This window comes from Myxine glutinosa, chromosome 4 (genome assembly GCF_964187855.1).
Source record: "Myxine glutinosa chromosome 4, kmMyxGlut1.1, whole genome shotgun sequence".
In the NCBI taxonomy this organism is placed as follows: domain Eukaryota; kingdom Metazoa; phylum Chordata; class Myxini; order Myxiniformes; family Myxinidae; genus Myxine; species Myxine glutinosa.
In genome coordinates, this window is record NC_136264.1 from 176988967 (window position 1) to 176998070 (window position 9104).

Sequence of the window (9104 nt, forward strand, 5' to 3'; positions counted from 1 at the left end):
CGGAGAGGAGTCGGTAGAAGACAGAAAGACCACCAACCTGCCTGCGGTGAGTGAGTGAAAGGCCCTCGGGGTTAACTTCATCGCAGGAGATTCCAATGATTCTGAAAGCTTTGGTTTCATCAGCGTGAAGCCGAGCTCCGTGTGAGGCAGGCGCACCGGCCCAGAGGGGGGAACAGTACTCCATTGAGCTGCGGATGAAAGCCTTGTATGTGGTGAGGAGCTCAGGTGTGCCAAGGAAGGACTTCGCACGACGGAGGATGCCCAGTCGGCGACTGGCTTTGGAGGCCAGCTTGGAAATGTGGTTTTCCCAAGAAAGATGATGGCAGATAGTGAGACCCAAAAGCTTGAGCGACAGAACTTCTTGGAGAGGATTGTTAAAAAACAAAGTATAAAAAATAACGGCGAAAAATTAGCAAAAACATTGGTGCAAAAAAACAAAGTAAAGAAAAAAGTAATGAAAAATAGCACTGCAACGATCAAATTCCAGAAAATACTTTAAAAAATAGGAAAGGATAATCCATTTATATGCTACTTTTTGGAGAAAAATAGTTTGAAAATAGCACTGAAAGACCAAAAATAAAATAAAAATCGTCAAAAATAGGGAAAATATATTTTTGCTTTTTGCAAATCCACGAGGGTTATTCCCTTCAAATCTCAAACATTGGTGAACAAACATTCTCATGAACTCATCTCTCACATACGAAGAGTGTTTCTCTGGTCAACTTGGGATTGTTTCACTGCGAAATTTCAGGATAACACTGGTATTCAACCCATGAGCTTTAATGTGGCTTGAGTACAAAAATAAAAAATTCTTAATCAGTAAAACAATGATATGAATATAATTATTATCCCATGGGCTGTTGAAAATGTTGTCTGATGGCGACACATGCAAAACAGTCCCTCAAAACCTCCCTTTTTTATTTATTCGAGGACTCAACAATCGGCATTCATGAAAAATATTAATATACTCCTTATAATTAATATATTCCGTTTTATGAGAGCCCAGGTAGCTCAGATGGTAGAGCATCAGACTTTTAATCTGATGGTCCAGGGTTCAAGTCCCTGTTTGGGCACAGCTTTTTTGCCCCCAGTGGACTGAGATTGGGTCTCGTCTGTGTCCTCGTTCGTCTGTCCGCAACCATATGTCGGACATTTATGGAGGATTTTGTTTTTTCTTTGCAAGAAGACAACACATGATGAAATACATGTGTGCATCATTTTGTTTCGAGATCAGATGAAAGATGTCCCACTGGGATCCATTTTGTTACTTGAACGTGTTTGTTGCTCAAACGTTTCCCCAACCATTTATTGAACATGCATGGACCGATTTTGTTCATAGATGGCACCAGCACATTAAATGTCAGCGTACACGAAAACCTCACTTTATTTCATGATTTGATCAAAGATGGCTGACTGAAAGACTGGCGGACATTTTAGTTGTTAAAAAACCCAGATATTGAACATATACTCATCTATTTCTCGAACATACATTTACCGATCTTGTTCAAGCTTGGCACACAGATAATGAATCATTACTTAAATATGCACGTCATTTTCTTTTAAGATCCGACTGGCGGCCATTTTGTTCCTTAAACCTGTTCCCAACCATTTCTTGAAAATGCATGGACTGATTTTGTTCAAACTTGGCACAAAGACAATGGATGAGATTATACATATGCAGAAGATTTTGTTTTGTAATCCGACAAAAGATTGCCAACTGGCGGACAAAATTAGTGCAACCAATGTGGCTGATATTTTATGTCTTTTTCTCCTTGTTCTCCACGAAAATAGACATTGTCTTTTTTTACAAAAATAAATTGCATGACATAAGTTATCGGCAGGAGTAAACATTTTAAAAAATTGAATAGGCAAACATGATCATGCGTGCATGTGTCATTGAATGTTTTGTTACCTGTTTGGAAAATAGTGCATATCAGTGTAAAATATGTTCAGAAAAAAACATATCAGAAAATAGCAACGATATCAGTGTAAAAAAGTCGAAGTCCCGGTTTGACCACGTCCACGTGGACCTGGTGGGACCTCTGCCCCCCTCGCGGGGTTTCACCCACGTCCTCACCATGGTGGACCGCACCACCCGGTGGCCGGAGGCCGTGCCCTTGGCGTCGACGACGGCGGCGGACATCGCGCAGGCTTTCATCGTCACCTGGGTCGCCCGGTTCGGCGCCCCCGCAGACATCTCGTCCGACCGCGGCCCCCAGTTCACCTCGGAGCTCTGGGGGGCGGTCGCGCAGGGGCTCGGGGTCCGGCTGCACCGAACCACGGCCTACCACCCCCAGGCTAACGGCCTGTGTGAGCGATTTCACCGCTCATTGAAGGCCGCGCTCCGCGCCACCCTCCGCGACGGCGGCTGGGTCGACAGGCTCCCCTGGGTCCTGCTGGGCCTCCGGACGGCGCCCAAGGAGGACCTGCGCGCATCCGCGGCGGAGTTGGTCTTCGGGCAACCGCTGCGGGTGCCGGACGAGTTCCTCCCCGACTCCACGGCACCATGGTCCGCTGCACAGCAGCGCTCCGCTCTGCAAGAGACCGCCCAGAGGTTCGCCCCGGTGCCAACGGCATGCCACGGGCACCCACCGACGCACGTCGCCCCGGAGCTTCGCACGGCGGAGTACGTCTTCGTCCGCCACGATGCCCACCGGACACCACTGCGGCCTCCGTACGACGGGCCTTTCCGCGTGCTGGAGACCGGGGCGAAGCACTTCACCCTGGACATCGGCGGTACTCCTGACGGCGTTTCTGTAGACCGCCTCAAGCCGGCCCACCTCGATGTGGACCATCCACCGCCAGTGGCCCGACCCCCGCGTCGGGGCCGCCCCCCTGCGGAAAATAAAAAAAACATAGCAACCAATTGTGAGAAAAAACAAAGCATAGAAAAAATAGCGAAAAGATAGCAATGAAATTAGTGTAAAAAAACCAAGTCGAGAAAAATTAGTGAAAAAATAGCAATGAAATTAGTGTAAAAAAATCTAGTCCAAGCAAATATTAAAAAATAATAGCAACCAATTGTGAGAAAAAACAAACTGCCGAAAAAACTGTGAAAAAATAACATTGAAATGTGTTAAATGTTGTGTTAAAAAAACCTCGCCCAGGAAAATATTGTTGCGGATTTGAGAATCCTGCACGTTGGTAATTGTTTGTAAATATCACCCTCTGTAAATAATGTAATAATTCCTTGTAAATACCTCCATTAATTATAAAGATCAAAGGTCGTCCCCTTAGTTAGTCCATCGCACACATGTAGAGAATCATAGGACCTTCTAAATAGTTATCTCTTTATTATATGTCAGTATAAGGCTCTGTTTTTCCCACTAGTTCATTGCATTGTACCAAATCAAATAAGATAGGTCCCCTTCAAGGATTTCATTTCCCAGCAAAACTCTCTCTCTCTCTGTGCAAAACAGCTTGACAAGCGTGGGGTGCGCGCCCTCTCAACTGGCCCTCGTTTGAAAGCGGCGTTCACCGCCATTGTGAACATGTGCTCCGTGCTCTGTTTGGACAAGAAGGGCGGGGTCGCGGAGAAGAGACAAGCCCGTGGCTCGCCACGGGGGCGGGGCTGTTCAGCTCTATGCCCAAATAAGGCTACAAGCCCGTGGCTCGCCACGGGGGCGGGGCTGTTCAGTTCCATGCCCAAATAAGGTTACAAGATCATGGCATTGCCATATAAGGCCACAAAACAGAGCACGGGGGTGGGACCCAAACGGCCGAGGGCGTGTCACGACCCCGCTTGATATATGCGTGCGACGATCGCGCACAGAGCTGGGTTTTGGTTCAGAGCTGGTACGAGAGCTGGGTACATGCTGCTGCATTGGTTCAAGAGCTGGGTTTTGGCTCAGAGCTGGTACGAGAGCTGGGTACGTGCTGCTGAGTTGGTTCAAGGCTGGAGCTGGGATGGAGGTACGAGGAGGAAGAGGATCTGGAGAAGAAAATCCCAGTGTTACCGACAGAGAGAGAGAGAGAGAGAGAGAGTCGTGGGTCGGAACGGAACCTCGCCAGCTGAACGAACCTTTTGCTATTCTTTTCATCCCCCATTCGTGTAAGTCTGTCTGTCGTCTGTCCTCTGTGTTGTCTGGGATATAAGTTAAGCTTGTTATAAGGATTGCACTGTGTCTTCTTCTTCTTCTGTAAGTTACTTTCGTTTCTTTCCTGCTTCCTTGGTTTCTTTGGTTTTGTACACAATTAATTAATAAATATCTGTTCTTCCTACCTTTGCCTTCTTCATGCTCGCCCGATCGTCCCTGTCTTTTACCCATTGAACACCTGTGGCTCGATTTGGCCAACGCTCAGAGTCGGGTTTAGTCTTTGTTAATGGCTCGAACTTCGGACTGCTAACCTGCTCGGCAGATAACATCTTGTCCGTGGTTTTGAGCGGGGTTACCCACCTGCCTTGTGGAGGGATTGCCGGAGGTGTACGGGAATCCCTTGACCAATCACTTTGGGCAATCCCACCCCACAGTGGAGCGGGGTAGCTTCAGGATCGGAGACAGCCAGTGCAAATAGAAGGGGGATTAACCCCCCCTTGCTAAACGGGAGAGCCGTCCCCCAGATGTGAGAAAAAACAAAGTGCCGAAAAAACTGTGAAAAAATAACATTGAAATTTGTGTTTAAAAAACCTCGTCCAGGAAAATATTTAAAAAAGAGAAGAAACTAAAATGGTGCAAAAAAAACTAGTCCAGGAAAATAGTAAAAAAGTAGAAATTAAATTGGTGTAAAAAAAAACAAGTCCAGGAAAATAGTAAAAAAGTAGAAATTAAATAGGTGTAAAAAAAACGAGTCCAGGAAAATAGTAAAAAAGTAGAAATTAAATTGGTGTTAAAAAAGAGTCCAGGAAAATAGTAAAAAAAAAAGTAGACATTAAATTGGTGTAAAAAACAAAGTCCAGCAAAAAAAACTTTTAAAATAGAAATGAAATTGGTGTTAAAAAAACAAAGTATAGAAAATAAACGTGAAAAATTAGTAACAACATTGGTACAAAAAAACAAAGTGAAGAAAAAAGTAATGAAAAAATAGCACTGCAACCATCAAGCTGCCCGACCTCCCACCTCGTAACTCCACATCCGCAACCGCAGATACCTGCCTATTGTTCTTGTCGTTTGGCACGTCTTCGACCTTCACCCAGCATGGAGATTCGTGCATGGACTTTAGGGAATGTTACATTCCACTCACATTTGGCGTGTTGTGAGTTCATTGCTTTGAGAGCATTGGGGGATGATTGTACCATTATATGTATTGTTCATTTGATGCAAGTGATATTTTCATTGTACTTTCTTAAGGATTGTTATTATTGTGTATGTGAGAGTTCTTAATACAATTACTTGTTTTGTTCTACACAATTGCATTGGTGTGGTTCTACCATGGTTTATTAGAACACTCAAAATAACAAATCTTTCTGCCGCGTTCCCTCTCGAGACTCTGAGGGGAACCATAACCAGAGTTTGGGGAGGTAACACGTAACACATAATACTTTAATCCCAATGTCGTGAAAGGAAGTTTAATGGATTGAAGCGGTGTATGGTTCATGATCAATGATGAGTGGTGTTTGGCACTAATATTAATAACCGAGGAAATAAATAATTCACCTCGGTTTTTTAAAATAGTAATATCATTTTCGAAATAATGATAACGTAACGTTGATATTATAGCAAATCTAATCATAACACTAATCCCTGCAAACGTACTGAAGTCTAAATATATCATGTTCTACATATTAAAGAAGCGGCAGTTTTGTGTCCGTTAAGTCATTACGTCTATGATGTCATTACGGCGGCTGCTCCACTGACCGACATTTTATTTTACTAGTAGACCTACACCCGCTCACTATGGGAGCTCTTTGGGGTATATAGATTACAGTTGATCTATGGTCGGGTCTCAAGAACATTGGGTGTGTGTTCATTTATTAAGTTTCTTGTGGATATATCGCCAAGTGGTTTAAGCATTTGAGCAAGCACTCCATTCAAAACCGTTAAGGAATGGCTGGCTTGGCAAGCGCTAGCTAGCTGCTCGATAAATGAGCACACCTCCAACCCTTGTGGGGTATAATCTAGATTACAGTAGATCTTCCCTCAGTTCTGTAAGTAAAACTTACTCATGGATGTCGGGATTCCTCCAAATTTCTTTGCTTAATGTTATAAGCAGCATTCGCGGCTGTTTGAAAAGCAAATAATGTGTGTTTGTGGTTTATAATATTTTACAAGCTCGGCTACGCCGCTGTTGGACTGGTGGTCTTGTTTTCTTTCGATGCCACAACAATCATAGCCGGCAAAGCCGGTGTTGTGAATGAACGCGTACGTATTATGTTGAAAAACCAGATTATGCTGGATCCTTTGAGAATTCCAAGCTTTGACGCACCAAATCACTCAATGGAGGCCACCATCTTGCGGATGCGGAAGTATGCATAAAAAATTGAGAAAAAGTTCAATAGGAGTTTGTTTCACCCATCTGTTTTTGATTCACAATCTTATGCACCTCTAATTTGTAATTAAAATACTTTAAGACCAACCTCGTTCCCCGGGCCCGCACGGGCCCTGGTTATCTTCAACAAAAATCGTCACCAAACACCGGAACCAATGAGATTCGAGCATTTGAAAAAATATTTCAAAAACCAAATCACTCAATGGAGGCCGCCATCTTCCGAATGCGGAAGTATGCATAAAAAAATTGCGAAAAAGTTCAATAGGAGTTTGTTTCACCCGTCTTTGTTTGATTCACAATTTTATGCACCTCTAATTTGTAATTAAAATACTTTAAGACCAACCTCATTCCCCGGGCCCACACAGGCCCTGGTTATCTTCAACGAAAATCGTCACCAATTACCGGAACCAATGAGATTTGAGCATTTGAAAAAATATTTCAAAAAAGCTTTTTACCACATTTTGGACGCTGAAAACGTCGTCAAATATTCTAAAATTGACGAAGAATTATTTTTTAGAAATCTCGCGGCCGTAGGGGATGGTTTTTCACGGCCGGAAATATCCGAAGTTGAGACGGAAATCACCGAATTAATCAAGAAGGAAATTTTATAAATTTTAATCTCATCCAGAATGCAAATGGTGTCATTTTTAACTAGGTACGGTACCTACTACACCTACCTACTACCAACTACCTAACCTACTGGTGCCATAGTGATGGGTAAAATAGTGGCAAGAGGCTTTGGCTTCGCCGGCTCATTGTGGCTTTGCAGTCGGGTACTAGTAATATTGTTACTGTAGCCTGTGGGACCAATCATTAGTCGCCGTCAGAGACAATTATATTGGTTCCGCCCCTTTTGGCTTTATAGCCGGCGAAGCCGGTGTTGTCAATGAACGCGTACGTATTATGTTGAAAAAAACAGATTATGCTGGATCCCTTGGCTTGAGAATTTCGAAGCTTTGACGCACCAAATCGCTCAAGGAGGCCGCCATCTTGCGGATGCGGAAGTATGCATAACAAATTTGAAAAAGTTCCATAGGAGTTTGTTTCACCCGTCTTTGTTTGATTCACAATCTAATGCACCTCTAATTTGTAATTAAAATACTTTAAGACCAACCTCGGCCCGCACAGGCCTGGTTATCTTCAACGAAAATCGTCACCAAACACCGGAACCAATGAGATTCGAGCATTTGAAAAAATATTTCAAAAACCAAATCACTCAATGGAGGCCGCCATCTTCCGGATGCGGAAGTATGCATAACAAAATTGCGAAAAAGTTCAATAGGAGTTTGTTTCACCCGTCTTTGTTTGATTCACAATCTAATGCACCTCTAATTGTAATTAAAATACTTTAAGACCAACCTCGTTATCTTCAACGAAAATCGTCACCAAACACCGGAACCAATGAGATTCGAGCATTTGAAAAAATACTTCAAAAAAGCTTATTACACGTTTCGGAGGCTGAAAACGGCGTCAAATATTCTAAAATTGACGAAGAATTATTTTTTAGAAATCTCGCGGCCGTAGGGGATAGTTTTTCATGGCCGGAAATATCCGAAGTTGAGAAGGAATTCACCGAATTAATCAAGAAGTAAATTTTATCAATTTTAATCTCATCAAGAATGCAAATGGTGTCATTTTATGTCTGAATTTGCGAAATTTTGTAAGCTGACCAATCAGCGATCAGCTTAGGTCAGCCAATCAGCGCCATCGACACGGTTTGATTAACGACAGTCACACATTGCCGTTGAAACGGCGCTATCGTCTGATCTGTCGGCACTGACCTTACTGCAAGCTAACTTCTTCTGGTGGAGGAAGCCGCAGTGCCTGGAGAGAACCAGCCCTGACAGCGACTGAAGTTAGAAGACTACACACATACTGTGAAAACGTATATTAAGCCCAGTTAAAATTTCTTAAAATAGGGCCTAAGCTAGCACATCGTATAGTTACTTCCTTAAGCTTCTTGTGACATTTATTGTATGTAGGTATTGGGGAAGACTGTCTGCTCTTATCTTTTACCAAGTCTTACCAGGTATAGTACCTACTACACCTACCTACAACCAACTACCTAACCCACTGATGCCATCGTGATGGGTAAAATAGTGGCAAGAGGCTTTGACTTCGCCGGCTCATTGCGGCTTTGCAGTCGGGTACTAGTAGCCGGCGAAGGCGGTGTTGTGAATGAACGCGTACGTATTATGTTGAAAAACCAGATTATGCTGGATCCTTTGAGAATTCCAAGCTTTGACGCACCAAATCACTCAATGGAGGCCGCCATCTTGCGGATGCGGAAGTATGCATAACAAATTGAAAAAAGTTCAATAGGAGTTTGTTTCACCCGTCTTTTTTTGATTCACAATCTTATGCACCTCTAATTTGTAATTAAAATACTTTAAGACCAACCTCGGCCCGCACGGGCCTGGTTATCTTCATCAAAAATCGTCACCAAACACCGGAACCAATGAGATTCGAGCATTTGAAAAAATATTCAAAAACCAAATCACTCAATGGAGGCTGCCATCTTCCGGATGCGGAAGTATGCATAAAAAAATTGCGAAAAGGTTCAATAGGAGTTTGTTTCACCCGTCTTTGTTTGATTCACAATTTTATGCACCTCTAATTTGTAATTAAAATACTTTAAGACCAACCTCGTTCCCCGGGCCCACACGGGCTCTGGTTAT

The 9104-nt window shown here is 43.3% G+C and overlaps 1 non-coding gene across 1 annotated transcript; it reads left to right on the forward strand.

The window, feature by feature from the left end:
• Nucleotides 1-1000: 1000 nt before the first annotated feature.
• TRNAK-UUU (transfer RNA lysine (anticodon UUU)) lies at nt 1001-1073 on the forward strand. The gene has a single exon. It is a non-coding gene; the product is annotated as a tRNA-Lys (tRNA).
• The last annotated feature ends 8031 nt before the right edge of the window (nt 1074-9104 follow it).